The sequence below is a fragment of the Macaca thibetana genome, chromosome 4, assembly GCF_024542745.1.
Source record: "Macaca thibetana thibetana isolate TM-01 chromosome 4, ASM2454274v1, whole genome shotgun sequence".
NCBI lineage: Eukaryota > Metazoa > Chordata > Mammalia > Primates > Cercopithecidae > Macaca > Macaca thibetana.
This window is the reverse complement of record NC_065581.1, coordinates 161247347-161273056: the sequence shown is the minus strand read 5'-3', so window position 1 is coordinate 161273056 and position 25710 is coordinate 161247347. Positions and strand designations below refer to the sequence as shown.

Here is a 25710-nt window from a genome sequence, read left to right as displayed (position 1 = left end):
CAATTTAAGGAAAGCCTCGTAATTGTTAGCAATTTCTTCAGTCACTTTCATCTTTCAGCTGATTTTATGAACACAAATGTGCAGAAATGGGCAGAACAAATTACTTAACTCATTGGTAGGAAGCAGTGGGCTCTCTAAGGAGGGAGAGGTAGCAGTGATTTCACCACCGAACGGTGGAACACAAACAGCCTAAAAGAGTCTATCACTTTCAATTGAAACCACAAGAAGAAGTAAGTAGGTTAAGCCCTAAGAATCTTCCTAGGTAACCTATTTGAGTTGAAATTTGACTAAGAATCCTTAAATCTAAGAGAGGTAAAGCTGTTAGGATCGGAGGTGATTGGAAGTTTTGTTTCAGATCTTGTCCAAAAGGGAGAACTGTCAATGACAAAGCTGCTGTGAACAGCATTCTGGGGGCGTGGTGGAACCCCGATTCACTGCTATCTCCCGAATCAGCAACTCGATAGAGCGTGCCTCCCGGGCCTTGGAAGCCTTCCATTCGGAGCTGACTAGGTAGAATTCAGGTTTTTATGGTATGTGGGTACTTTTTCCGTGAGTTAAAATCACATTTATAGTAACTAAGTGGTTAATGACGAGAAAAAAACAAAACAAAACAAAACAAAAAACCCAAACTACTGTGGTAATAATGAAACTCTGGTATTTGGTTTGTAAAAAACAAAAATACATCTATAAAAAGGGTTAGCTGGAGATGTGTCTGTATTTTTTTTTTTTTTTTTTTTTTTTTTTTGCCACCTCAAGCAAATAATCTCTGATTCTCCCCTGTCCATGAGGACCCATTTCCAGGGGCAAATCATCTGGGGGTGGACTTGTCCTTGGAAGGGGGAGGGGAGGGCCGCTGGCACGAGACACAGAGACTGGAAACAAGTTCACAGTGTTCATCTCCGGGGACTCACAGAAGAATGGAGAATTGGCTCTTTCATCTCCAGCCTGGGCACTGCTTTTCACTGCCCCTGAGCCTCTGCTGTCCCCAAGCGGCCATCTGGATCACAGAGGTGGCCACAGAGATCCGGCTGAGTGCGTGGGTCAAAGTTCCTAGGCTGCCTGTTTCAGGAGGTTGCATCATATATTCTTTAACCCTTCCTTTACAAGATAGCCCGAGGTGTGGGAGTAAAGTGGTCAGGTAAATAGGTTTCAGGGTCAGTCCGACTCGGTTTCAGACCCTGGTTCCAGCGATCGTTATCAATGTGGCAGCAGGATCCCTCAGCCCTTTCTATCCCACACAGGTGCCCGCACAACTGCATAGATGGTTTAGTGCTGCTTTGGTATCTGGAGAAGGCTATTAACCTGAAGAGTCAGAGACACTCATGTTGAGGTTGACCTATCTGGGTTCACACCCTGGCTCTGTCATTTGCAATCTGAGTGGCCCTGGGCCAATGTCATAACTGTACCGAGCCCCAGCTTTCAAATACATGAAATGAGAATGAAAACGCCACTTAGGTGAAACACACACAGTGCTCGGCGCCTGGTGACTCCAGGAGACACAGCGTTTGCTGTTAATAATTAGTGAATAATATTTGAGAAAAGAAAAGTAAAATCAGATTTTTTGCCCATTTTTTAACCTAAAGAAACAGTGCCTTTTTGGCCTCTACATGTTTGAAGAACCAAATAAGTGGCTCATAAGAGTAAAGGAATTAAACAGTTTTTTTTGGTGTGTGACCATACAAGAAACCCCTCTTAAACTCAATGAAAAAAAAAGGTTTTTTTTTTTTTTTTTTTTTTTTTTTTTTTTTGAGACAGGGTCTCACTGCTGCCCAGGTTAGAGTACAGTGGCACAATCGTAGCTCACTGCAGCCTTGAATTCCTGGGCTCAAGCGATCCTCCTGCCTCAGCTTCCCGAAGCGCTGGGATTACAAGTGTGAGCCACTGTGCCTGGTCCTCATTGAAACATTTTTAGCAGTGTTTTCCACAATCTATTTATTATAGGTGTACGATAATCTATGTAACAACCTATGCAAACCCATTCAGTGCAGAGTATACAAGTTGTGTCTCGAACTAGTTAGTAGAACACCTTGTGAAGGCTTCATGATATTTTAATGAATATACTTGTCACTAAACACAAATGGAGAGAACTGTTCATCTTCACAAGGATCAGCTAGGTGAGGGACTCACTTCTAGCTTTCTACCAGAGAAGTGGGCGTGCCTAGGAAATGCATCAAAACCAGAATCGCTAGCGCAAAGCTCAGTCTCTTAAACAGAGATGCTGGTCAGCAGCCACAACAAAACCCAAAATTATGTATGGCTTGGAAAGGATCACAATGACCACAGCTGAATACTGGATAATGCAAGTAATTTCAAAGTCAACGTCGTCTCCAGAAAGACCTCTTCAAGATGGTGTAACCACTGGGTAAACTACACAGCTAATAGCCAGCCAGGCATGTGTCCAGCACACAGGAACCTCCCAGGAGGGCTCGGCTGGGACACTGGACGGGCTGCCTGGCGGTTCCTGCCTGTGTGGCCTTGGGCAAGGAGCCGTGCTGGTCTGGTCTGCAAGAATGTCATCTGTAAGTGAATGGTGGAGAATGAGAGAGTAACTCAGAGCTTACACTTGGATCCCACCGTAACAGTTATAAAGGCTTACACAGTGGATGGGAACTCATAGGCCATGCAAGAAAACTAGTGATATAAAAAAAATTCTTTTTTTTTTGTTTTGAGACAGATCTTGCTCTCTTGCCGCGGCTGGAGTGCAGTGGCACAATTTTGGCTCACTGCAGCATCAAACTCCCAGGCTCCGATGATTCTCCCACCTCGGCGTCCTGAGTAGCAGGGACTACAGGCACGTGCCAACACGCCTGGATCACTTTCATATTTCTCTTATAGAGATAGGGTTTCGCTGTGTTGCCTGGGCTGGCCTGGAACTCCTTCCCGTGCTGAAGCAATCCACCCACCTCAGCCTCCCTAAGTGTTGGGATTACAGGCATGAGCCACCACGCTCTGCCAGAAGTTTTTTTTTTTTTTTTTTTTTTTAATTTAAAGAACACCAAATGAGTAGGTTGAAGCCAGGCTGCTCTGGGGATTCTGTGCCTCGTCTTGGGAGCAGTGGCTCAGCAAGGTGTAGGTGTGGTGGGAAGGAAGGCTGAGTTCCCCCAACAGCTGCCTCCTTCGGTCTCACTTGTCGGCTAGCGAACCTACGGAGGAGCCTGGCCTCCAAGACGAAACACACATGTGAGGAGCAACAGGACGTCAGTGCGAGTCAATCTACAAAGCTTTCTACTATAAAGCCACGGTCTATGCCCCAAAAAGAAACCCACCATTGAAACCTAAGCTTCTTTTTTATTAAGTCCTGTGTGGTAAATATCAGTGACTTATTTCATCAGCCTGAAAATTCAGCTCATCACAAATGAAAAGTAAAAACTTAAATTCTATAAAAGGACATAAAATTCAGCCTTTTTAAAGAAAGAGCTCTATCAAACCAAACAGGAACTGTTACATGTAATTTTATCAAAATTCACTTATGTTACCTGAGTGCTTTATTTTTGAATGGCAACTTAAAATACATCAGAGAGACTGAATTCCATGACCATCAGCGCCTACAGAATGCCAGATACTGTACCTAGTTCTTGCTTTTCTGTGGTGGGTGTGGGGAAGTTTGAGAGACCGGGTACTGGATGTGACGGTACCCACCAGGGAGCCTGGCAAGGCAGCTTCTCCTAGCAGTTTCATTAATGGTTTAGCATTAATGTAAAGATTGAGTTTGGCTGCATGGAACAGAAAATTCAACATAATACTGGCTTAGGTAAGACAGGTGTTTAATTTCTCTCCTGTCAGAAAAAGTCTGGAAGGAAGCAACCAGGCTACCATAAAGTGCAAGGGCTCTATGAAGTCACAGAAGAACTGGGCTTCTCCTATTTTAATACTAAAGTTTCCTGCATGTGTCTGTGTCTCAAGATTACTCCATAGCCAAAGGTGGCTGCTGAAGCCCGGGCCTTCTCGTTTGAGTTCCAGGCTGCAGGAAGGAGAAGGAAAAGACAAAAGATCTGCCCCACCAGCTGGAGTCTATGCAGCACTTCCCCTTGTCCCTCTGGCCATAAGATCAGCACGTCCACGCCATACCGAGCTGGGAGGGTGGCTGAGAGCTAGTCTTGTTGTTGCTGAGGGTGTGCCCAGAATGGCATGGGGCGTGCTCACGAGGCAACAAGGTGGGAATAAGCATTCCCAGACCCTGCTCCGTGTGCATTTCAACAAGGGACTGCAGCTCTGGTGCCAGGCAGGGAGCCCTCTTTCTCACAGGCCCACTGGCTTCAGTTGGCCTCGTGTTTCTCCTGGCTGAGCCCCGTCGGCTCCCGGTCCAACTTTCCTTCCTGTTCTGGAAGCTTTGTAGTGGGAACGCTGCTTGCTCTGTCTTGAGTCCCCAGACAATGACCAGGTTTGAGCCTCTTCTAAGTGTCAGGTGGTGAACAAGACAGAGCAGATTTGTGCCTGTGGTGAACAAATGGTCCAGCAGGGAAGAGAAGCATTGACCTGTGGCCACTGTTCCCACCTGGGGATGCATGGAGGGAAGCGTGTGTGCTGTTTGGAAGCATGTGTGCTGTTTGGAGGTGCTTGGAACGGAATCTGCACAGGCTTAGGGCATGCTTCTCAGACTCTTTTTGCAGAAAAACATGGTCGAATCTCACCCTCAAAAAAAAAAAAAAAAAAAAAAAAAATCCGTTTTCTAATTTCTTAGCTAACACTTTTTCGTCTCCCCTTCCATTATCCCAGTTTCTCACGAGAGGGGGCTTTATGATCTGTCACTCCCGAGGCCACTCCTTGCCCCTGTTGCCTGGCTTCTGTCCCTGCAGCCTCCTATAACTTGTGGAGCACAAACCCTCCACAGCCTGGAGCCTTTCTTCATGCTTGGTCTTTTGTTTTCTTTCCTTCCTGTAGCTCTCCACATTGTCGCTCAGACCCTGGTTTTGAAAACTCTGTTCCCTAGGTTTCTCTGATGTGAGACTCTTCTGGGTTTCTCCTCCCAGCTCTGACTTTCTAAGTCACCCTCAAGCTCATCTTCTGTCTCTGTCCCTCTCTCAAATGGACATGCTCCAAAACAGAGGGCTGTTCGTGACTCACTTTCCTTCATTGCCAGAAGATCTTTGGTAATTGTATTCAGTTTAACATTTCCAGTTACTGGCTTCATGTGGACACTCCCAAATATCTCTGTTTGTCTCTGTCTCTCTGGACTTTATGTGTAACTAACTGCTAAGCTGCGTGTGCCTGGGGGCGTCTGTTAGGTTGGTATTTCTGTGCACCGTTTTAAGCATTTTCTTCTCCTCTTAGTTTCCACTGCCACTGTCCTAGTTCTGCCTCTTGTTCTTTGTCCCTGATACAGCAACGGTCTCCAGGCTGGCTCACCTGACTCCACCTCAGCTCCCTAAACTCCTTATGGAGGGCTGTCACTCCCCTCCAAACAGAAGCCCATGTGTGATGATGTCACTTGCCTATTTGCCAATATTCAACGGCAGCTGACTGTCCCAGATTCCTGGGCTTGTCATTAAACACCCTCCATTATTTCTCGACTTTCCCTCTCTCCAGTCTTTTCCATGCAACTTCGGCTGCAAATTTGTTGTTTATGTTCAAAGACATTACTCACGCTATTTCCTTAGCCTAGGATATATTTCTTCCACCTGCCCAGTGTCTGAAGTCCAGGTGAAATGTCTTATGAAACCTTCTCTCATCTCTAGAGCCAGGCTCCAAGAGCATTTTATCTGAATCACTCTCACGGTCTCTCCATATGTAACTTTGCAAACTTGACTGTAGTCTCTGTAAGGATGGGAATTTTGTCTGAGTTTCTCCCCTCTTTTGCCTTCCTCTTTCCATCCCCCCTTTCTTTCTTTTCCAGCTTTTAGCATAATGCTTTTTAGCCTGGCAGGTTTCAATAAATACTTGAATAAACAAATGATAATCAAAAGCAAAAGAGTCAAGGTCATAACGGAGCTGGTTTACTGCCTGTGTGGTGAGCATTTTTCTTCTGCCTGGTTGTTACTTCCTTTGTTCTCTGTTAGTGGGGAAAAGTGTCACTTATGAAAGAACAGGAATGTTTTACACTTTGTGACTTAGATCGAGATTGCACAATTTTTGTTGTTGAAGCAACTGTGAGCAGGAAAAGAGAACCAGTGAAGTGTTAGTATCTTTGTTCTGACCACCTTCTGTGTCCAAGAACAGTCACAACTGCCTGAAGAAATAAAGGGGCCGTTCAAAGGAAAAAGTGAGATTCTCTATGCAGACTATAGAAGAAGCCTCCACAAGTGAGTGTGTGGGGTGGGCGGGTGGTAAGATGGAAAAACTGACATCTTACAATCACTCTTAACTGGTCTACTTGTGTTTTGTTGTTTCTTTGTGTAAGGTTACTTTGACTGGAAGCCTAAATCTCTGAGCTAGATAAATAAACAGAATAGACTCATTATCTGGGCTATGCACCAGAGAACTGAAACACAAACTGTGCTTTAGATCAGGAATGATTCGAGTATCTGAGATTGGAAATACAAAATTGAAAAGGCCCATTTATCTTTTGATCCACTATGACCCAGAGGCAAAAACTTGGGTTATGAGTTAAAAATGCTGGGAGTCCTCAGTGGAAATGGAGCCCGAGGAAGCAGAGCTCCTCCTCCTCCTCCTCCTCCTCCTTTGACTGGTGCTGCTCAGATCTCCCTGGACTCACACTCCTTGATGTTTCATGGTATCACAGGCCAGGTCTCAGGAAACCCTGGTTCTACCTGCAGCTCACCTGCTCCCCGACATTCTGTCCCTCCCCACTCCCCATTATGCACCCCAACAGCTGCTCACCACTTCCCAGCACCCAGAGCTTTTACACAACCCCTGGGGCTACCAGAAAGCCTCCGTGGCATTCCACCAGAAATGACTGTTACCCCAATCCCTCAGAAGCAGTAGAGTCACAGGCGGCTGGGCGGGGCGGGAGGGGAGCAGCTGTCCTTTAACCACTCCCCCCAGCCTTCGCAGGTCCCACTCCCACGCAAGCCAACCCCAAATGAATGCATCATCTGAGTAAACACTCTATGCTCACTCTGCAAACAAACAAAGCTTCAAGAGAAGTCTCTTCAGGTCCCCACCAAAGAGATGGCTCCACCCCTAAGAGATCTGGGAGCTGACATTGTTCCCCAACCTTTAAAGTTAGCTCTTCTTCCCTCCCCAGCTCAAACCTAATTACCTTAGAAAGGTAGATCTGAACTCAGTAGAAAATACTAGTCCAGTTCCCCCTTTTCCTAGTGGTCAAACAGATATCAGCAACCATTTCTGAGAGGTATAGAGTTCTGGGTTAGGAAACAGGATGAGGGGCTAAAATAATTTCACCTATTGAAGATTAAGAAAGTTTGTAATCATACAAAAGTAGATGACGCAGTAGCATGGCCCTGTAGGAAAAGTCTACCTGGTTGATATTTTGGCTCTGCTACAACCAGCTGTACTGTGGACAAACATTTTGTCTTTCTGAGCCTTAGTTTCCTCACGTATCAAAGGTGGAAATAAACCCCCTCAATTTATTTACATTTGATGTGAGGACTCAATGAGACAGTGGAAGCAAAGCACCTACTGTCCTACGTGTCTCAGCTGGTAGCAGTGGCACTAATGGTGGTGACAGTAACAATAATGATGATGATGATGGAGACAGTACCCAGCTGTTTTCACCTTGAATGAGAATTGAAGAAGAAGAACCTGATAAACTCTTTTGAGAGGTTTAAGTTGAATATATGAAAAAGTTTCCCGAGAATGATGATTGACAAACTCTGTACGAATCTGGGATTCTCCTGCGATGGTCACTAAAACAGAGACCCTTACTTACTAGTTAGCACTGGCTCTGGCATGGTTTAGCCTGAAGGTAATGAGATAGACTGGTTCATTTTTGAAGGCACTTTCTTGCACTATAATTCTATTCATTCTCTCTGTGGTAAAAACAAAGTGACATTCAACAGAATAAGATGTCTGCGACTCTATGACCAGGCACTGGGAACCTGAAGTTTTGGGTCATATTCAGAATTTCCCACTTCTCTCTTCTATGCCCAGACTGAAAAGCAAACTGATCCTCTAAAGCAAGCTTGTCCAACCCACAGCCCATGGGCTGCATGCGGCCCAGGATGGCTTTGAATGTGGCCCAAAACAAATTCATAAACTTTCTTAAAACATTATGAGATTTTTTTGCGATTTTTTTTTTTTTAGCTCATGAGCTCATCATCATTAATGTATTTTATGTGTGGCCCAAGACAATCCTTCTTCCAGCGTGGCCCAGGGAAGCCAGAAGATTGGGCACTGCTGCTCTAAAGTAACCATGAAAGGATATTCTACATAAAAAATCACTTCCAGCTGAGTAGAATTATTTGAAAAAAGTGCTGTGTGGCTACACATTTCTGAGTCATGCATTTGCTTGCACAGAGTAGTCGAAGGACAACTTGATTACTTCAGATTTTGTGCCTTGAGTCATAAATGTGCAGCTGGTACATGCTCCAGGGAGCAATGACATCCTTTAGGATTTACCTCTCCTTAACATCTGAAGCCCAGAGCACAGAGCATTGTCTTTGGCTATGGAGAGGACAAGGCACCAATTCGCTAACCCCAAGGTTTTAACTAGGAACTTATGAAGGGCCCGTCAAATAGAGGTGGAAGCTCCTGGACTGGGAACTTGCAGACACCCACTGAGGCGCCCTCCTGGTTGTCAGGGTGGAAAGGGTGACCTTGAAAATATTTCCTATGGAAAAGGAAGAAGCAACTTCAGCCACACCCACATTCTGGAGGCCCTGAGGCAAAAACCGTATGCAACTTTGGGGGAGAGCGGAGAGCAAAACCTCTGGTGATTCTCACATCAGTGAGGACTAGCCCACCTTACTGCAGGGTTCAAAAGCCTCAAGCCATGCTCTAGAGCAGAAATCACCTATGTCTCTAAGGGGGGCAGTTGTGTTTCATTTTCTAAAATGGGTTGCAGTATCTTTATAACCCAGGCTGCAGATCCTCTACGGTTTTGGCCTGGATGGGATGAGATCAAGTGTGGAGGGTCTCTACTCCAAGGAGCCACTGTTTTTAGAAATGCCAAAACCTTCCTGTTATTTTCTAATTTGTTTTTAATTGGTTTATAAGTGGAATAGAGGCTTATATTGTAAAGAAATGTAGAGATAATCTAGACCAACCCATTATTTTTATTTTCGAAATCACTTAGTTTTTTGATGATGCAGTTTATTATGGAAGAGATGGTAAACAGAGAGGGATAAAGAAAAATGATCCTGTGTAATTGCCCTCCTCAGAAATAGCCATCATTGCCACTTAGGTGTACTTCCTAACATGTGTATTCACACAAGCACATGTTATTACACAATTAAGACTGTATTATATGGTTTTATACCTTGTTTTTTAACTTTATTTTATGTCATGATGATTTTATCATGTTCTTAGATACTCTTCACTCACTTAAATGATGATATAATATTCCATTATGAGAATAAAACATGATTTAGCCATTTCGATATTGGTAGACATTTAAGTTATTTTCATTTTTCACTATGATTAAAAACTGATTTTAAATATCTAGACATTCAAGACTCTTTCTATCTTTAATATTTCCTTAGGTTTGACTCCTAGAATTAAAAGGACTAGGTCAAGTTTTTGAATATTTTAAAACCTAATTGGCACACCAGTCTCTGTTTTAGAGATTCATAATTGAGGCCAATGACATTTAGAATTTTCTGGAGACTGTACAGTTCTCAGTGTCACACAGTGTCCTGAGCCCAGCTTCCCTGCCACCAAGTGTGAGCGCTCACATGTGTTTCAGGATCCAGCAGAAGTCAAGAAAGCAAGAAACTGTGTTAATCAATGAACGCTACATTCTTCTTCCCAGAAAAGAAAAAAACCACAAAAGTGTTTACTCATCCTCAGGTTGTGTGTGTGTGTGCGTGCATGTGTGTGTGTGTGCGTGTGTACACTAAAACAAATTATTCCATGGCCTGAATCAAAGAGGCTTTCTCTGGGGCAACTTGCTGTTTCTCCTAATGCTTAAGCAAAATATAATTTCTGACAATTAAAAAAACTAAAGTAACAAAAATTCCATTATCTTTGTTGTATTTTTGGTAGCTTTCTTTAGAGAATCAGGTGTAAAGTTAAGGTCCGCTTGTTTAGGGTGACGGGGCAGAAACGTCTGAGCTCATCAAGGTAGAGGAACTGGAAATTTCCAAAGCTGGCTACAAGTCTGAGACATTAAAAAGCAATTTGCAGGTTTTAAGTATATACCAAGAGGCACTTGGCCTTGTTTTAAAATAATAACTGCAGCTTAATAAAATGTAGAAGCTGAGAGCTTCCTGGGATTACAATGGAAGATATTGCTATGTTTGGAAGCCTGTTCTGTAATTTGCACACTTATGGGGCCAGACCCCAGGCAGTCAGGGCCCCAGCTGGGGGCCGGTCCATTCACTTTGTGTGCCAGGTTGATGGACTTCTTGTTTATTTTGGTATAAAAATAAATACATGGTAGAGTCTGTGATGGAAAATGTCGCCGTCCCCCGCTAGCTGCTCTCACAGGGGAAAGCTGACTTTTCCACACTCTCAGGAGGGGGTCCCGACTCATGGGCTCACGCTCCACCGGGGAGGAGACAATTCTTTTTCAGTGTGTCTGTGTTTCTTCTCCTCTTTTCAGTCCTCTGTATACGTCTACTACCTTATCACTGCCCAGCTGGCCACAGCTGACAGAAAGGCTTAGTTACTCTCATGAAAAACTGGGGGGAAAAGTTATTTTATCTCCAGATTAATTTTGAACCTTTTTGCACTTGAGAAGAGCTATAATTGTGCTAGGATTGGTACATAATTGGGAGTGGATAGGAGCCTACGCTTTAGATCAGATAGTTGCGTGATCATGGGCAAATTGCTTAACTGCTCTGAGCTGCAGCTTCCTCATCTGTAAAATGGGCAGAACAGTCATACCTGCCTCATGGAGTGGCAAAGATATGCAATAAGTGAGCAAAAAGCAGATAAACAGCTTAGTGGACACACAGCCTAGCGCCCTGTCAGCACTCAGTCAATGCCAGCTCTTCTTGGCTACTGCACTGTGAGGATGCTCTCCTGGGACTTCCTCCTTTGATTTGTGATTTTTCTTTTTTTTTCTCATCTTGACTACTAGGTGGCAAGCTTCTTTATCTTTCTTCAGAATTATCTGCAGCTAACATTACATTATAAAGACCATTTAGTCACTAATACTACTTGTCATTGAATGGATAATGTAGTCACCAATATGCTCTAGTTTGCTTTTAGAAATTATGGTCGAACCTGCATTTTAAATCTTTTGAGACATCAAAACAAAATTAGAGTTTACTATGAGTTGACGCAAAAGTCTACATGCTCACGTTTTGCAGAAAAACAAGTCTAATTGAGAATTTTCCTCTAATCTAGCACTAGGCAATATCCTTTTACTTCACTATAGTTCATTTGATGAGCTGACATTAGGAGCTATGTATGAAGTAACACGGACGTGTACTGGTAAGAAGAGACTACAGATGAAAAGGAGTGGGAGAATGAAGGAGGGAATAAAAAGAAAGGTCTAAGCGATAAAAGAAATAGGAACTGGAGCAACCCTGTAGAAGATCAGTGAATAGGCTGAGAGTTGGTTTTGGAAAAGTGAAAATAAACCCAGATGCACAGACTGCCTGTAATCAACAGCAAATAGAGACTGCGCGGCAGTGCAAGGTGGGGGAAGCTGGGCCACTTGAGGGCTGTTTTCATTAGATGCCAGGCTACTTTCCAAGCGACCAGAAGAATTAGAATAAAAGCAGGGTGAACCCTGTGACAGTGGCTTGTGTGGCACAACAGAGTAGGGTGAGTCCTTGACAGAGTAGGGGCCATCCTGACCCCAGAGGGAGCAGGGGATTCTGGGTAGTTTTCAAAAATGGAGGCTCACCCTCTAGCGGTGCCTGGAGAGAATTGCTGGCACATGACCCTCAATCCGAAGTGGTTCAACAGGGGTGAGTCCCTACAGTTTAGTGCTCCAAGCTGACGGTGGGCCAGGCAACCAGAGATGCAGAAAGATGATTCCTGCCCTCAGCGATTTTATAGGGTGAGAACAATGCAGAACAGTCCACTTCAACTCATACTCAGGTCCCATCTCTCTTGGAGGACCTCTTGTTCCCCGCTCTAAGCCACGGCCTCCTCTTCCTCCAGCAATCTCACCCCTCAACAGTTCCCTTCCCAGCAGGGCAACTGCCTTTTTCTGGTTACCGGCTGAACTGTGTCCTCCCAGCCTCTAAAATTCCTGTGTTGAAGCCCTGACTGCCAGTTCCTCCGAAAAATGTGACTGTATTTGGAGAAGTGTCTTTGAGGTAATTGGGGTAAAATGAAGTCACATGGGTGGGCTCTAATCCTTATAAAAAGAGATAAGAACACAGATAACAACACACAGATGGAGGGACGACCATGTGAGGACACAGCGAGAAGACGGCCGTCCACAAGCCAAGGAGAGAGGCCCCATGAGAAACCGATCTTGCTGACAGCCTGATCCTGGACTGCCGGCCTTCAGCACTGTGAGAAAGCACACGTGTGTTGTGGAAGTCACCCAGTTTGTGACAGGCGGGCAACCTGAGCAGAAGAAGGTGTTCCCCAAGTCTGGATGGCCCCTCCCTGCCCAGTCTGCTCAGTGGCCTCTCTCTTCTGAGCCGTCTGGCCAACTCCTCCTAGCACATTCTAGACATGGCCTTTGCCACACTCCTCCTGCTAATTCCTAATCTGGGATAACCAAACCCAGTGGTCACATGAGAATTCCTGCTCTACAGCCTGGCTGCCGTAGGAGTACAGCACACAGCCGCGTGAAGTGGGGCCAGTTCCACACCCCCAACAACATTTCTCCCATCCCTGGTCAGTACCACACCTCCAGTTCCATGGCTATTCCCAACCAGCACCTCTCGTCCTGAACCACCAGTGGTATCCTTGTTCTTTTGCCCCACAGTTGACCCGAATCTTGACTTCATTTGGAAAATCAGATTTGGATTTCCTCATTCACATTGGCAGATGCAGCTCTGCCTGCACCCACTGACACCTCATTTTCTCCAGGCTGAGGAAAGGTGCTCTCCTTCCTTCTCAGATGAGATCCCTGAACATCAAATGTGATTCCATGCACCGTAGTTCACTTTATCATAATACATGCTTCAATGAGACTCATCCTGATCATCATGGTTTTTATCAGTTAAAAAAAGGACAACTGGGATTAGTCTTTCATTCAAATCAACCCTGCTTCTCATCTTGAGCTTTTCATGATATTTGCTCAAAAGAAGACTTAGAAGAGCACCTACAGGAAAACTAAGAACTAATAACACAATTAGGACCATATGGACCCCACTTTCCTTCTGGGTTTTAAAAGAAAGAGGAAATAACTGCGTGTGTTATTAAATCGATTAGCTTCACTTCTGGTCGCTTTTATTCAAATACGGATATCTTTTGCAGGTGGTAAAATCAGTGTATTAACTTTCAAACTTTCAGACTGAAAGTTGATCCATTAGTATATTATGGCCACAAGCTCCAGCACTCCATATAAATTAGGAAAGAAAAGCATGGTTATAAATATTTAACACTTCAAAAATTCCCATTTAAAATATTCAGTGTAGGTGATTGGAGAATATGGTTCACAGGAATAAAAGAACTTTAAAATTTGTTCTTTTGGTAAAGGTGATCTTTCCTTTGATTATATTGAAAATGCACACTCAGTCTCAGACATAGATATAATAATGAGTTACATACAGCTGGGCCAAAGGAAAGTAACATTTTCAACTAATTATGGCGAAAGTCATTTTCAGAGTTCTTGTTGTTGCTGTTGTTTTATTAGAATAGGAGTTAAAGCAGATTGCATGCAATGCTTTAATAAAGTTTTTTTTTTTTCTTTTTTGAGATGGAGTCTTGCTCTGTTGTTCAGGCTGGAGTGCAGTAGTGCGATCTTGCCTCACTGCAAACTCTGCCCCCACCCCCAACCCGCAATCCTGGCCCTGGGGACAAGCGATTGTCCTGCCTCAGCCTTCTGAGTAGCTGGGATTACGGGTGCTCGTCACCATGCCCAGCTAATTTTTGTATTTTTAGTAGAGACAGGGTGTCACCCTGTTGGCCAGGCTGGTCTTGGACCTCAGGTGATCCACCTGCCTCAGCCTCCCAAAGTGCTAGGATTACAGGCATGAGCCACCACGCCTGGCCAAATGCTTTAATAAATGTTTATTGAAGCACCCATTCTGTTTTCCTACACGATACTTTAGGCATCTATGATGTGGACTTTGACCTGTAATCACATCAAGGGATATGCCATGGACAGAAAATATTTAAGGTCAAGTTCAAAGACAGTGTACAAAAGAATACAAAAATACATACAATCAATTGATAAAACAAACACTACAGCAAAAAATACTACGTTCACTTGGAAACCTATGGGAACTATTGGAAAGTGTAGCTGCCACGATTTGAATGATAGTTATATGATTAGTGACAGCAGTTCACTTTTGTGTGTTGTCTAATAGTTTACAAATCACATTCACAGGCAGTCGTTGTCAAAAATGACTTCAGGGAGATAGTGGGGTTGGTTTGAAAGGAAGTGGGACTTCAAAAACCTTACAGAGCTTTAAATTTTTTCAGAGTTTTGAGCAGAATCAAGATAATTTATTAAGTGAATCTAGCCCTTGATTCTATGACAAACTAAAATTTGTATTTTTTCATTTTAGAAAAATAATAGCTTTTCTGTACAATCATGATGAAAATGATACAATTTTATGTTGTTACATTTTACTAAGTCACATCTCCTTAATTTAGCTAGATTTGAAAATTTTGATGTGAATATTATTGACTTGGGAAGATTTACAACTAGAAGGAACTCAACATAGTTATAAAGTATTTTCCTTTGTAAACTATGTTACATTTTATTATTCACATGTGTCTCAAAAGAATGCCATGGTATATCTCAACTTGGCAAAGCACCTTGCAGGATAGCATAGACCAGGGTTACTTCATAAACCAGTGATTAAGCTGGGACCCTCTAATGCTTTTTGGAGGCGATCAAACTGCCCTCTGAAAACTTTACAGAATTTTTACATCTCATTAACAAACTACAAAGAGGGCTTAACGCATATAGGAAATAAAAATTCTATAAGTATTCATAAAATTTAGTCATAATAATGGCAAACTATAAGCCTCAGGCTTCTGTCTGATAGGTGGAAATCATAATGGATACAACTTTGTGTTTTACCAGCAAACTGAAACAACAGCTTTTTTGATTATGCAGACATTTTAGCTCTCCTTTTGCAATAGAGATTAACAGACCCAATAGCATCATCATCCCAGTTGTCACAGTGAGACACATTCTGCTAATGAGAAGCTGTAATTTCAACTGTTGGAAAAGATGATCTGAACTTTATTTGGATAGAAAAGATGCAGATTTTTAACATAAATATAATCTATGATTCTTTTTTTGGATTTCTTGGAATTCAGTAAAGGACATTATGGTGGACTAGTTATGCAACAAAATAACAAATAAAAAGATATTTATATTTTGTCAGATATGGAATTTTGCCCAATTTTGTACTCATTCAGCCAGACACTATATAGTAATAAGTAGACTATGCTTACTTCAAAATGGAATATTTTACAGTGACATACTTGGTAAACGTATCCCCTACCAGCACAGATGGCATAAAAATGCTTAGTGATTCTTTTTTCAGACTTCATGTCATGCTGTGGGAAGATATGGCTGAAATAAATACATTTTATTTTGCTTTGTGACATTTTTCCATATGATTTAATTATACAGAAGGGCACATGAGAGAGCTTCACTATTAAGTGGGATCCATTATATGCTTAAGAGCAAATTCAAATCTTTTGTTGAGCACATTTTTAGAAAATAAATTGCTCACGCCATGTAAATAATATGACATTTGGTTGCAGTCAATTTGGTTTATGTATTTTGCCCAAAGGAACAGGTGATTCAAAGTTTAATTTGCCCCTTTGCCTACTTATTCTTAATAACTTGGCACAGTAAGCAGTTCTTGGGGTATCAATATACCAATTAACAAAATAATTCTTTCACTGCTGTTGAAATAAAGGGCCGATTCTAATCTACATTTTTTTGTTGTTGTTGTTGAGCAGGGCAAATGGAACAAACAAAACAGTCAAAGAGGAAAGCAGGGAGAGAAGACAGATTCAGTGTTGCCCTCAGCAGATGCAGAGGAAATGAGGACAAAACCCCTTCACATGTGCCGGGCGCAAGCGAGGCTGCCCAGACACCCCGCGCCAGCCACTGCGGCCAAGGAATTGGAGCTTCTGTGTTACTCAAAACAATGCATCTGTCTTTCATTACACTTGTATTTGGATGAAATCGGGGCGCTTGTTGGCAAAACCAGTGAAGATTTCAGATAAGAGAAATTGTATTATATTAGAATTATAACGTTTAAAAAATAATTATGTATTTAAGGAAGTTTTTAAAAAATGGCTAATGGTGCCTTAGATGCAATGATGCCCTTTCATTTATTCTTCCCCCCTGCTCCCCCATTCTCATCTTCACTGTCCTAAATGAGGCCTCCCTGGCCCCTCTCCTGGGCCGTTCAGAGGCCTCTGAGTGATGTTTCTCCTCCCAGCTTTCCCCTTTCTGCCAGGCTCCCTCCCTCCAGTTAGCATCCCAAAGCCTGGACAGGGTGAACTGTCTCGAAGGCTTGAGTTTGAGCTCCCTCCTTGCTCACCCCACGCTGGACCAGCGCCTCTCCCCTGGGTTACCCTAGTGCTCTGTGCTTACCCAGATCTCAACACTTATCACGAGGATGGAGGTTTGTGGTCATTTCCCCTTTTTCCCCCTGAGACAGGGGTCTCCACAGGGGTGGGCCTTTGTCTTCTTTATGGGTGTGTTCTTGGTACTGGTTCCTCCAGGCATTGGTACTGGTTCCTCCACTGGTTGAAGGGATGAGTGACGTGACCCCCCATCCGCTGTTCCTCATTGAGATTTGGTGTGTTCTTTGGGTTCTAATCAGACCTCTCTCCCTCAGGGCCCTTTCGTTCTCCCGTCCTCAGCGCCCCCTAGCAGCCCCTGCCCCACGCTGTCTCCACTAAATGATTTACTGTTTCCTGTGCAGGCAACGCGACCTCCCTGGTTGGTGCCTCTGCTGTGCTGTTCCCCGCCCTAGACTGCACTTAATGTGCATCCCGGGAAACTGTCACCCCTCTTGAGGGCTTTGCTTCATCAGACCTTTCTAAAGCTTTTGTCTGCATTCTGTGTGTGACCATGAAGCGCTTGCCACCCACGTTTCCTTGGTAGAGTGTTGGCCCTTGGGGATAGGGACCCGGTATTAGTATTTTTTAAAAAAAACTCCCATAGACCCTAACATATGTGTGTAAGGCACCTAGGAGAGGCTCAACACATGCTTTTGGCATCAAAATTCTGTTAAAAAAAATCACCGTTGCAAACCCTTGTCTAGCACTTTGGTTTATATACATATGTACATACCCTGAGCACACATTACTTTACCAAATCACCATGGGAGCTCTGCCAGGAAATAAAGTCAGTATCATGAACCTCAGAATGGTTCAGGGACTTGCCTAAGGCACTCGGCTAACATTACTAACTGGGATTTAAATCTAGGTTTCTGTCTCTAAACCATGTGGCCTATCTAGTTCACAATGTTTGGAAATCAAGTGTGATGGGGGCCCAGCTTGAAGGGCCCCAAACCAATGGGCCAGTGGCTGAGAGGTGGAATGAATTTGAGAACTGTATTATCTGTTAATCTGATAGTTTTGCAATCCAGCCCCCATCATTCCTGGAGGAGTGAAAGGTTCAAAGAGATTTTAAGGTAGCTCTACTCTCTCTCCTATGCAGCTTCTTAACTCAAGCGAGGGAAGAGCCCGAGGTTCCTTAAAAAAATCATTCCCAGCGCCCACTGAGTGTGGACTGACATGGAGGCTGGATGAGAAATTGAGGCAGAGTCTTGTCCAGACCTGGGAGAAAATTCACACTTTGGCAGTGTGAACTGGGGACTTAGTTTAGAGGCCAATGTGGAGTATATTCTCTTGTTAGATGGAGCAGAAGAGGAAGAGATTGGCAGCCACCAAATGGAAGCTGAAAAGGCTGTGCCATGAACACATGTGACTGAGATATCCAAAGGACTTTGAGGGAGATTATGGCTATTGCAGAGCAAGTGCGAATAGAAACAAATACTATTTTGTTACTCATTCTGACCTAATTTTTTCCTCCCGATTACCCTTCCTGATACGGCCTCAGTGTTTTCAAAAACAAGTATTTTACATCTTATTTTTTTAAGCCAAACATTTTTTAAAAATGTGGAGCTATGTAGAACTTCATGATTAGGCATGAGAACAGAAAAATAATATAAATAAAAATCTGCAATAATGTCCATTTTAATCAATTTCTGCTTATCTGAGAAAGGCTGTTCTTTGATTCACGACAGCTTAAAAATAAATCACGATATCTATTTATCTCTAAAATATATTACTTATAGATTTAAAATAATAATTCAGGTCTACAAATTCTTTTTCCCTTTGAAAATTTATCATTACAATTATTTATCAAGCTTTGTATTTTACAATGAAAGTTATTACACCAAAAGGAGTTCAGACTGAAGGTCTAAATCTATTTGGGTATAAATTGTCTTAATAATCTTAATATTTAATATGCTACTAAACACTTTTTGAATGACTCATAAACCATTTCTAAATTAATAAAATACAATAACAAAATTAGATACAAGAATAACGATACAAAAATATGGACAATATTATTTTTTATACTAATAAAATCCTTGGCATTTACATCTAGCTCAAAAGTGCAGCTGAAGGCCAGGTGCGGTGGCTCACGCCTGTAATCCCAGCACTTTGTGAGGCTGAGGCAGCCGCATCACCTGAGGTCAGGAGTTCGAGACCAGCCTGGCCAACATGGCAAAACCCTGCCTCTACTAAAAATGCAAAAAAATTAGTTGGGCGTGGTGGTGGGTGCCTGTAATCCCAGCTACTGGGGAGTCTGAGGCAGGAGAATCGCTTGAACTCGAAAGGCAGAGGCTGCAGTGAGCTGAAATCGTGCCTCTGCACTCCAGCCTGAGTGACAGAGCAAGACTCTGTCTCGGAAAAAAAAAAAAAAAAAATGTGGAGCTGATAAAAAAAAAAAAGCAGCTGAATTAGCAAGTAGGTGTGGCAATAGTTGAAAACCCCCAGGTGGGAGCTGCCAGCCACATCCCAGGAACTGTGCACAGGCTGGATCCACTTAATTGGAAAGAAAAAGGTGGGTCAGGTCCTGATTTCCTACAGTCCCTCCCAGCTGGAGCCATACCCTGCAGTGGAGTTGCACACATTTCCTAGTGAAACTTGGTTAGGATAGGATTCCATTAGCAGCCAGGCTGATCGATTTGGAGTTTGTCTTGCTGTGTGGTCTCTGGTGAGTCCTACAGCAGCTCCACCTCCCTGACTCTGCACAGCCCTTGACAACCCTGCTGCACTACCAAGAACCAGAAGGACTGGCTCTGTCTTCATCACCAGTTTCATAGTCAGAGTTAGAGACCACCATGCCCTGCTTTGTTGGGGTCTTTACCGCTGGCCAGATCTTGCCAGCTCTGGGGGCTGGACCCAGTGGGCCTCACCCTGGCTGCAGTCCTACTGCAGACCGCAGTTGTTCTCAGACTTGGCTGCAGGTACCACCTGGGAAGCTTCTAAAATTGCCCAGCTAAGCTCCAGATGTGACATCTGAATCCCTGCAGGACCAGAAAGGTGGAGAAAATCACCCTCTGACAGTGTGAACTGAGATCTTTCTCGGGTAAGCATTTACCACTCTGGTAGTCTGCACTTGCCAATCCAGAGGCTGTTCTCTTGTGGGATCAGATGGAGCAGGAGAGGAAGAAATTGGCCGAAACCAAACGAAAGCTGAAAAGCCTGTGTCAAGCACATGTGACTCAGATTATCTGGGGGCATTTGAGGGGGATTGGGGTAATTGCACAACAAGTGGGAGTAGAATTTGGCATGAGAACTTTTAAAACGTCCCGTGTGATTTCAATGTGCAGCCAGGATTGAGAACCATGGTCCTGCCAGAGCTCGACTAGCCACGCTGATAATGAGCATTGATTTCCAAGATCACCTGCAGCCGCCTCTCCCTGACCACACTTCACCTAGCAGGACCGTTCTTTTTGTAAGTCAGCACCTGCCAAGACCTGGCTGTCCTGGCTCTGCAGGTTGGGGTTGGGCCCTGGCAGCTGGTGGGTTACTTTCAGTTTTTCCTCCAGCAGAGTCCAGGATGTGGAGGCTCCAGCAAGCCCCATTCCCCAGGCTGTGGGACAGGTGTTTTCTGCCCATGCAGTTCTGTGTGTCTTCTAATGAACTGTATTTGACCCTTCAGTATCTGTTCTCCGGCAGGTACGTATCCAGTCTGTCCCACTCAGAAGATCTAGACTTACTTAAAATTTCATGCAAATACATTCGAGAAGATACTTTTATGGCTATACCAAACACATGCCTACAATTTCAATCCCTTTCTAAATACTCGACAAGCAGCTCCTGGATTTTGAGAGGTCCACGCAGCTTTTAGTAAAGCTGTTGGGTGCTGGGTAGTGGGATGGAGCCATGGAATGAACTCACTTGAACCCCGATGTCAGAGGACACCCAAAGGTAAAACACCGAATTGAGAAAATGAGGACCTTGACCATCTTTTCAACATCTGGAGGATTGGAGGGGGTCAGGGTTGATCTCTTTCGAAATGAAACATGCACCTCCTATTCTTAAGATTGTATTGTTCAAGGCCAGGCGCGGTGACTTACGTCTGTAATCCCAGCACTTTGGGAGCCGAGGTGGGCGGATCACCTGAGGTCAGGTGTTCGAGACCAGCCTGGTCCAACATGGTGAAAGCCCGTCTCTAATAAAAATACAAAAATTAGCTGGGCATAGTGGCATGCGCCTGTAATCCCAGCTACTCGGGAGGCTGAAGCAGGAGAATTGCTTGAACCTGGGAGGCAGATGTTGCAGTGAGCCAAGATAGTGTCACTGCACTCCAGCCTAGGCAACAGAGAAAGACTCCATCTCAAAAAAAAAAAAAAGACTATTGCTCAGATATGTATACACAAGTGCCCAAAATATATGCATATGTACAAAATATAAGTTATGATATTGTTCTCAATAGCAAGATCCTCAAAATAACCTAATGTCCATCAAGAAGGAACTGGTTACATATATGTGCAGACCCGTACAAAGGAATGCATCCAGTCTTCGAACATATGAGTACATCAAAATGCCCTGATATGGCATGTTCTGCAAGGCATCACATTACATAGTAAACCCAAACCCAAACAGAACAACAGTTCACCCACTTGAAGATTTGAAAATGAATAATCTTAAATAAGGCTTTTATCAAGAATGCAAATACAGCAGGCACAGCTTGGTGGGGATGAAAAACCTTAGGCTTCCTGATGAAGATTCAACCTCTGGAGTAATGACAAATAAAGTGGAGACGGCAGGTAAGAGTGAAATCCTGGAGGACCTTGAACTCCAGGCTATGGGATTGTATTGAAATGCAAAAGGTAACAGACAGCCAAGTATACATGGTGTTGATTACATGACCTGGAAGATGGATGTTAAGAGCAGCACATTTTCTAGTGGGACAGATGAGAGCATGGACTTTAACACACAGGTTAAATCCTGGCTTTGCCGCTTCCTAACTGTCACCTTGGGCGTGGGGGAGCGCTGGGCTCCAGGTGCCTCATATTCACATAAAGTGCTTGTGAGCAAATAAAATGATATTTACAAGAAGCCTAGCAGAATGCCCGAGATAGTAAATGCTTAATATGGTAGCTGAGGGAGAAAGGAAAGACCAGACAGCATGGTGGGAATTCCTCCAAGAAGAGAGGGTTTTGTTCCCTTAAGCATATTCAAGGGGGGAAATTAAGCTGACTACATATTATTCTTCTCAGCAAGTTTCAGGTTCAGTAATTCTGATTGGGGTTGGAAAATTGGAAGGAAAACTGAGTTGTAAGAGCAAAATAACTGTTTAACTTAATTACTAAAATGCCTAACTTTCCTATCACGATGTCAATATTGTCCATGCAGCAATTCAAGCTTCTATGAAAGTTATTTTGTTAAAATTTACTATGAAAGGTATGCCACTTATTAATTCATCAATATATTTTCATGAGTACAGTACATGAAAAGAAAAAAAGTAATTGTTCACCTACAGGTCAAAACCTCCATTATTTTAAGTCTTGGTAACTTGCAAAACTGCGTGAAAATGAATACAAATAGATTTGAGTTAACTCTGTGGTAAACTAAATATCCTGGACATTAAATACACTTGACAAGACATCTTGAGGTCCAGAAAGGATGCTGGGTGGGGAACATGATTGTTGAGTCTTTGGTGACAGCTTCCAGGGGATGGATTTTATTCCTCACAGACATATTTCCACTGTAGCTCCCTGATTACTAAAATGACTGTAGAATCTTTATTAAGTTTCTTGGAAGCATTAACTCTGTCAAAATTAAGAAACCTCATCAAACTCATGTCCAAAAAAATACAAGAGATGAACAATGAATCTATGTCTTGGACTTGACAGAGGACAGACCCATGCAGAGTAATGCCTTTGATATGCTTCTCTCTACCTAATAGTGATTCCCAGACACACAGCAAAAAATAACCGAAATGAAAAGTAACTAAAGGTACAGAGAAAGGCTAACCAACACCTGATGGAGAAAGCCAGGCTCTGTCGGAGAAGGGCTGGCAAGGAGAGAGCAGGGCTGAACACGGGTTGTCCATCTTGGGAGGCGGAAAGAGAGGAAGTCACAGGGGTGGAGGCGGAATGAGGGATCGGGGCCACTGAATGGGAGGGGGAGGTGTCTACCAGTGTCATGGACACCCTAGGACTGTCATCTCTGGAATTTTTCAAAGTAAAATTAGAAAACAACTTGTGGGAGGCATTCCTTTAGAATACTATTGCTGAAATGACCCGAGAGAACATTCGACACCCTTATCTTGCAGAAGAAGAACGTAGAAAGGACGAGTAATTGGGTCAATGTCACCCCTGACCTTGTAAAAGTAAATAAGATAATGTATGTAAAGAACTTACCGGAACACTCATTATATTAAATACTGAATACAGTGGCTGAGGGAGGTAGAAAAAAAAATACTGAGTACAGAATCAGGACTAAAACCCATAATGTGAGACTCAGTCCAGTACTCTTTTTACTAGAGATTCAGTATTAGTTTTTAAAAATTGTATAAATGCAATTATAATAAGCGTAGAACAACTCTTCCTTATAGCACATCAATTTACTTCATTTTAGCTAAAAATAAGAACTAATATGATAAATTTAGAGTATAATAAATCACATTATTATTTTTAGCTAAAATGATGTAAATATGTAATAAATTTTATATTATATAACACATATAAGAAATAATAGATTAATATTATAATAAATAACAGTATTTATTATTTTTAGCTAAAATGAAACTTTAAACTCTTTAAACTCTAGCTAAATGTCAGACAGATGCAACATTTAAATTCGTTAAAAAGGTTACCTTATGTAACCCTTACAACAACAGTATGCGGTGACAACGTGGGCTCAGAGAAGTTCCCTAACTTGGCTGAGGTCACACAGCCTGGAAGCAGGAGACCTGTGACTGGGCCCAGCTCTCTCACTCCAAAGCCTGTGCTCATGGCATTCAAAGCAGCTTATTCTCAAAAAATACCAAAAAAAAAAAAATGTATTTTTATTAGAGACGGGCTTTCACCATGTTGGACCAGGCTGGTCTTGAACACATGACCTCAGTTCTACCTCCAAGCAACATGATAGTGGTCTATTCAGGAAGGATCTGGATGTGCTTTCTTACACAGACCCACTGTATAATACGGCAGCATGATCAATACCTGGATTGCAAAATGGGTTTCTAAAGCTAAAGAAGGCATGTTTAGTTGGAGAGTGGTACTTAAGTCAGATTCCAAGGGCTTCCAGCACCAAAGCCCTGTGCCTGCTGCAGTGTGAGGGGGTACCTGGCACATTAGAGTGTTCAATATTATTTCCTAGTAATGTCTAATTCAAAAGTGCATAGTTATGTCATCTTAAGATTACAATGTATTAGAGAACCAGTGAAATTCAGGGTTATATTTTGCTATTACCTCTTCTCATTTAAAAATAATTTAAAACACAAATTTGAAATGTTGTCCTTACTGGGCGCTTACTTCTGAATAACCACCTGGCTTGCTGTAACTTTTAATGACACACATCCTACTGTAATCCACGTTCCTACTTTTCTTTCCTAGGTTTTATTGCTCTTGGCTATTTGCATAAAAATGGAAGCTTTGCTCTTTAAGGGTTCATCAGCTCAAATAGCTCATTCCCCCATCCTAAGATACAAGTAATGACGGGTGAAAGAGGTTTAGTGGTTCAATTCAACCAAGCATGCACAAGCAGTTACTAAAACCCATTGCTCCCTCCTCCATGTCATCAGGATTGCTTTTACTGTAATTCTCCACTCAAGCCCATCTCAATATCTTCCTCAGCCCAAACATAAATCAAGGTGGCCAACCCCTGTAGGTACAATTCTTAATACAGTCAGCAGCCTCATTTTACTACAGAAGCAGTAAAAACATAGGTGAAGGTCCAATCTTGGTTTCTCCATGTACCTAAGAATTTGGAGCATTTCCCATTCTCTCAGAGTTACCACCTTACATGGTCCTGGTGAGGAATAAAAGAGGTGTTATCCATAAGGGTCTACACATGAACCCACAAATATTTTGTTTTTCCTTTCTTTCCAAGAACTGTAGATCATTTCTATGGATTCTTTAGGTCCTAATAGAAAAGTCAAGGGTTAAGCCCGTCAGCTTGGTAATGTTCATTAGTTGTCAACTAAGGAGTAAACTATACCCCATTTGTTCTTGGTCTAATGACAACTTTCATAGTGTTTTTTTTTTTTTTTTTTTTTTTTTTTTTTTTTTTTTTTTTTTTTTTTTTTTTTTTAAGACGGAGTCTCGCTCTGTCGCCCAGGCTGGAGTGCAGTAGCCGGATCTCAGCTCACTGCAAGCTCCGCCTCCCGGGTTTACACCATTCTCCCGCCTCAGCCTCTGAGTAGCTGGGACTACAGGCGCCCGCCACCTCGCCTGGCTAGTTTTTTTTTTTTTTTTTATTTTTAGTAGAGACGGGGTTTCACCGTGTTAGCCAGGATGGTCTCGATCTCCTGACCTCGTGATCCGCCCATCTCGGCCTCCCAAAGTGCTGGGATTACAGGCTTGAGCCACCGCACCCGGCCTCATAGTGTTATTGAACACTCAAGAAAGGTTCACTGAAGAAAATACTAACTGGCCCAAACGGTGGGGAACAGAACATAAGGAATGATAGTATCCTCCAAGCCGAGTGCTTGTGGCTTCGTTTGATCTACTAGCGGTGTAGTAAAGTGAAACATTGGTTCATGTCCTTTTTCATTCTGAGAAGTAGCTGTTGACATCCTTAGTTAGCTGGATAACTATTCTCATATTAGTGTGAGAGCAAGCATGGGCCCCAGGAGCAGCCCACGAGCTCTGCAGCCTAATGTGCGCTCATCCGCCCATCCCACTGACATTTGTAATTCACTATGCCTGGTGCTGGGGATGCAGCAACAGGGCAGACGAGTTCCCTGTTCATGGGGAGCTCTGCTGGTAACCAGCAAGGTTCAATAAAGGGGGAGAGGTGACATGAGAGATGTGGGTGTAGGGACAGCAAGCACCTAGAGGGAGTGAGCAATTCCACCTCGGAGGGTGGGTCCCAGGA

General features: G+C 43.1%; 1 protein-coding gene across 2 annotated transcripts in view; it reads right to left on the bottom strand.

Moving 5' to 3' along the window:
• PACRG (parkin coregulated) overlaps window positions 1-25710 on the bottom strand; it is a 584691-nt gene that overhangs the window by 136235 nt on the left and 422746 nt on the right. The gene's annotated exons all lie outside the window — the stretch shown is intronic.